The sequence below is a fragment of the Rhipicephalus microplus genome, unplaced genomic scaffold, assembly GCF_043290135.1.
Source record: "Rhipicephalus microplus isolate Deutch F79 unplaced genomic scaffold, USDA_Rmic scaffold_217, whole genome shotgun sequence".
Classification (NCBI taxonomy): Eukaryota; Metazoa; Arthropoda; class Arachnida; order Ixodida; family Ixodidae; genus Rhipicephalus; species Rhipicephalus microplus.
The window spans coordinates 207,501-213,084 of NW_027464788.1; the positions used below are offsets into that span (position 1 = coordinate 207,501).

At 58.7% G+C, this 5,584-nt stretch overlaps 2 non-coding genes across 2 annotated transcripts in view; both read right to left on the reverse strand.

Moving 5' to 3' along the window:
- The window catches only part of LOC142792347 (5.8S ribosomal RNA), a 153-nt gene extending 118 nt beyond the window's left edge, over nucleotides 1–35 (reverse strand). The window contains exon 1 of the ribosomal RNA XR_012890845.1: nucleotides 1–35. This exon is cut by the window's left edge and continues 118 nt beyond it. This is a non-coding gene — a ribosomal RNA (5.8S ribosomal RNA).
- A 1,719-nt stretch (nucleotides 36–1,754) lies between these two features.
- On the reverse strand, nucleotides 1,755–3,569 carry LOC142792356 (small subunit ribosomal RNA). The gene has a single exon (XR_012890855.1). It is a non-coding gene; the product is annotated as a small subunit ribosomal RNA (ribosomal RNA).
- Nucleotides 3,570–5,584: the final 2,015 nt, after the last annotated feature.

Genomic DNA, 5,584 nt, shown 5'->3' on the forward strand with positions numbered 1-5,584 from the left:
CGACCCGAGAACCGAGTGATCCACCGCTTAGAGTCGTGAAAAAGTGTTTGTTCAATTCCGTACAGTCAAAACCAAACGTTTCTGGCACTCGGCCAAACAGTGGCCAAGAAGGGCGCTTTTCAGCGCACGCTTGGACTCCAAAACTCTGCCGCGCCTTTTTCGGCTGCCGCAAATCGAGCAAACGGTGTGTTTCGGACGGCGTTTCGCTTTCGCTACTTGCGAGTGCTTTCGTGGTCCACCCCTCTATAAATACTCGGGAGGCGTCGAAGCCGGTTCTCCAAGCCGGACCCGTAGGTATCGTTGTGTGCTCGCTCTCATTGGCCCGCCTAACCAGAAAATGCCTGCGGTACACCCATTTGGATAAGAGTGCACGCAGATGCGGGCCTCGACGGCTACACATTTCCTCGGGCGGCCGCCTCCCGGCCTCCGTGGAGCGCGGGATGCACGGTCCCATCGACAAGCCTCTCCCGTTTTTACCGTGGCGTCGCGGTTCACCACGGCAGGCGGGTCGGTCTCCTCCGCATAAAAAGGGGGACCCCCGCTTTTTGTTCCACGAAATCGCACAAGCTTTTTTCGCATCCACGGTTTGCCACCGCACACCAAAATGCCGATCCGGCTGCCTACTTTAGCCAACAGGTGGAGCCAGGCGCGCCGTACTTGCGCGGCACTTCCCACGTCCACCGAAGTCGGTGCCAAGGACCACTTTCGGCGCCGGAGCCGCGTACGAGCCTACTCGAGGCGGAAGAACGAAGCCAGCAAGGGCCTGGCCGCAAGTGCGTTCAATTGTCGGGACGTCCAAGTCCCTCGTTCTTCCGTGCTTCCTCTTTCGGCAAGTCGTTGCGGCACCTTCCCAAAGCGCGCAGACCCGCTAATCGCGACGAGCGCGACGTGGCCGTGCCGCCTTTCCCTCGGCAGCAAGCAAAACGCCTGGCAACGTCGACGCTCCCCTAACCGCGATCTCGCACCGTGTTTCGTGTGGCGAATTCAAAAGCCGGCCGGCGCTGCTGCAACCATTACGGTCGGTACGCATACGCCGCGGAGGGCGGGACGGTCATCGGAGCGTGCGGTTCCTCCATCGAGTACTGCGCACCTCGGCCGTCGCATCGCCGTGCCATGACCGGCCGCGCGTCAACGCGAACCGGTGCCAGCGAGATCCCTCGCCTGCAAGAACCGACCGGCAGCCTCCGTCACCCGAGGACGCGGAGGCGCTTGCCGCGGACGGCGGGACGGTATGCACTGGTGCACAGCGGACCCGTCACATCGCCAGTTCCTTGACCGACCGCCGACGCTTGTGCCGTTCCTCTCGTACTTGGCAGTCGCCGCGCGATTGTCGGGTCTCGTTCTTGCACGCTCGAACGGTCGGGAGGGCACTCGGCTGGCGTTTCGGGAACGCGCAGCCTCGCCTTCTACCGACGTAACCACGACTCGCCGTTCGCGCTCCGCCGCTCCTGTTTACAGTACTAGGCGGTCCCGCAGCGGTCGGGTCGCGCATTTCGAGCGCTTCGAGCCACGGTGCAGTGGCGGGTCGAAAGCCGACCTATGAGTGCGTTGCGCCGTTTGTACCCGCGTCCGCCACCTGGCCGACCGTCCAAGGTCGCGGTGTTGGCGTCCGCTGGGCGCAACAATTTGTCACGGGGTGCCGCTCCACATTCAGGCAGCCCCGTGGGGAAAAGCCGACCCCGCGTCCAAACGGGGTCAGCGGCAGAAAGTGTCGGGCGCAGACGCAGCTGAGGCGCTCACCCTTCACAATCCGTTAATGATCCTTCCGCAGGTTCACCTACGGAAACCTTGTTACGACTTTTACTTCCTCTAAATGATCAAGTTTGGTCATCTTTCCAACAGACCGGCGCAACCGAAAGGCCGCGCCGGACATCGGTCCGAAGACCTCACTAAATCATTCAATCGGTAGTAGCGACGGGCGGTGTGTACAAAGGGCAGGGACGTAATCAACGCGAGCTTATGACTCGCGCTTACTGGGAATTCCTCGTTCAAGGGGAACAATTGCAAGCCCCTATCCCAATCACGAAAGAAGTTCCACGGGTTACCCAGTCTTTTCAGACAGGGATAAAGACACGCTGCTTCCTTCAGTGTAGCGCGCGTGCGGCCCCGGACATCTAAGGGCATCACAGACCTGTTATTGCTCTGTTTCGTGCGGCTAGGAGCCGCTTGTCCCTCTAAGAAGGTTGTAAGGTGCTGGGAACCCCGCACCTATTTAATAGGCTAGAGTCTCGTTCGTTATCGGAATTAACCAGACAAATCGCTCCACCAACTAAGAACGGCCATGCACCACCATCCACCGAATCAAGAAAGAGCTCTCAATCTGTCAATCCTCCCAGTGTCCGGGCCGGGTAAGTTTTCCCGTGTTGAGTCAAATTAAGCCGCAGGCTCCACTCCTGGTGGTGCCCTTCCGTCAATTCCTTTAAGTTTCAGCTTTGCAACCATACTTCCCCCGGAACCCAAATACTTTGGTTTCCCGGAAGCTGCCCGCCGAGTCATTTGAGTAACTCAGGCGGATCGCTGGTTGGCATCGTTTATGGTCAGAACTAGGGCGGTATCTGATCGCCTTCGAACCTCTGACTTTCGTTCTTGATCAATGAAAACATTCTTGGCAAATGCTTTCGCAGTAGTTCGTCTTGCGACGGTCCAAGAATTTCACCTCTAGCGCCGCAATACGAATGCCCCCGTCCGTCCCTCTTAATCATTACCTCGTATTCCAAAAACCAACAGAACAGAAACGAGGTCTTGTTCTATTATTCCATGCAAGTTTATTCAGGCGACTCGCCTGCGTTGAGCACTCTAATTTTTTCAAAGTAAAAGCACCGGCCATCTCGAGGCACACAATGAAGTGCACCAAGAAAGAACCGGCATGATGTTCAGTCCGAGCCGTCGCATCGGGTAGATGCACTACTCGTCTGGAACTGAGATCCAACTACGAGCTTTTTAACCGCAGCAGCTTTAGTATACGCTATTGGAGCTGGAATTACCGCGGCTGCTGGCACCAGACTTGCCCTCCAATTGATCCTCGTTAAAGGATTTAGAGTGTACTCATTTCAATTACGGGGCCTCAAAAGAGTCCCGTATTGTTATTTTTCGTCACTACCTCCCCGTGCCGGGAGTGGGTAATTTGCGCGCCTGCTGCCTTCCTTGGATGTGGTAGCCGTTTCTCAGGCTCCCTCTCCGGAATCGAACCCTGATTCTCCGTTACCCGTAACAACCATGGTAAGCAAGTAACCTACCATCGAAAGTTGATAAGGCAGACACTTGAAAGAAACGTCGCCGGCTCGTGGCCATGCGATCAGCACAAAGTTATCCAGAGTCACCACACAATACGGGCCGAAACCCGATCGATCTTGGTCTAATAAAAGCACCCGTTACCCAAAGGGCTCCAGGCTCACTGCATGTATTAGCTCTAGAATTGCCACAGTTATCCAAGTAGGAAGAAACGATCTAAGGAACCATAACTGATTTAATGAGCCATTCGCGGTTTCGCCTTATTTCGGCATGTACTTAGACATGCATGGCTTAATCTTTGAGACAAGCATATGATTACTGGCAGGATCAACCAGGTAATCGTTCGACTGCGCGTCCGTCCTCGCCTTCGGCGGGCCGGACGCAGTCTGTGTGCGGCGGAGGCCACCTTCAGGCGCCCCAACACGCTTATTTTGCACTCCGAGATGACGGCGTTCGAGCTCGCTACGGCACAACCTTCCCGAAAGACGAGTGGGAGCCGTGCGGCAAGAAGCACGTTCATGCTCGCTCTTTTTCGTTGCATCGACTCGGTCGCGCCGTGCGGGTTGCCCAAGCCCGCTGCACTGTCGGTGGACCGGCCGGAACTAGCAACGGAGCCGAGACTGCAAAGCCGCCAGACGACGGGTCACGCCCGCGTCTTCGGCGCTTTCGCATCTGAATCGCCCGAGGACGACACGGAACACACCTCGATATCGTGGTAAAACGGCACCGTCCGACAACCAGCCCCTAACGCATCAAGCGGATGAGGCTGCAGACGACTGCCGTGGATTCCCCTGGAGCAGACCCGAGGACACGCTTGACGAGGCCGAAGCCCGCCGCATATCAGACACCCGGTCGCTTTCGCGTACGCCGCTCACGAGAACCCCCACATAATAGCAGCGATAAGTACCCAGACCTCCTTGGGCACTAATACGAGCGTACTCGAGAAAATTTCACCGCGGGTGTGCCCCGAAACGTGTGGCACGTTGAGCGTGCCACAAGTCTACGTCGCTCTCAAACCCGCCGAGGTCGTAGAATTTGCGACCCTACTCACGAAATTCCCACCGAGGATACGGCCGCAAACGTACCGCACCTTGGGTAGGCCACGAGTTTGTGCAACACTACGCTGACGGCACAGCACCGAGGTCGTGCGCGCACGCACGGGAAAATTCCGCCGCGGTTTCTGCCGAAAACGTGAGGCACCACGACTCTCCGCAAGTTCGCGTCGACTGCGAAAGACCGAAGTCGTGAACGACGTGTCCGCTACTCGCCGCCGACACGCTGGACACCAAACGTACAACGACTCGACGGCGTCGTAGAGGCCCACGACGCGGTTTTCCTTAACGACGTCTCGGCGTGGCACCGACAGGTTAGAACGGCCGACCAACGTTCCCTGTCCGCCGTTCGGCTCAGTCGAAGGGCTCGGCGACTTCGGCAACGCTGCGAAGCCGCACGGTGACGCACGCCATGTCCCCATTTTTTTTTTTTTTTCTTTCTGCGTCTGCCGGGGTGCCCCTATAATAGCAGCGATAAGCACCCAGACCGCCGTGGGTCGCTCGCCCCGGCTGACGTGGTTTTTCGTACTCCTGCGGCGGTCGCCGTCAAGCACGTCCAAATACGCTACTTTCGTGGGCGCATTCACGCTCTTTCGCTTCGCCGGAGTGCCAGCACTCACTCTGCCAAAAACGGCGAACATCCGAGCGGCGGTTCCCACTTTTGCGTCGGCGTCGCAAACCCCGCCCCGGCAGACGAGGTTTGCCGTACTCGTGCGACGGTGGCCGGCGGGCACGTCGAAAGACGCCGATATCGTGCGCGAATTGGCGCACCTTGGCTTCACCGGAGTGCCGCCACTGACTCCTCCAAAAACGGCGAAGATCCGAGCGGCGCTTCCCACTTTCGCATCGGCGTCCCGAACTCCGCCCCGGCTGACGCGGTTTACCGTACTCGTGCGACGGTCGCCGGCGAGCACGTGGAAAGACGCCGATATCGTGCCCGAATCGGCTCCGTTCGGCTTCGCCGGAGTGCCAGCACTGGCTCGGCGAAAGACGACGAACATCCGAGCGACGGTTCTCACTATTGCGTACGCGTCGCAAACCCCGCCCCGGCAGACGCACTTTGCCGTACTCGTGCGACGGTCGCCGGCGAGCACGTAGAAAGACGCCGATATCGTGCCGGAATCGGCCCCGTTTGGCTTCGCCGGAGTGCCAGCACTCACTCGGCCACAAACGGCGAACATCCGAGCGGCGGTTCCCACTTAGCCGTCGGCGTCCCGAACTCCGCCCCGGCAGACGCGGTTGCCGAGCTCGTGCGACTAGCGACCGCGAAGCCGTCTCGCGACGCCGCTTTCGTGCGCGGC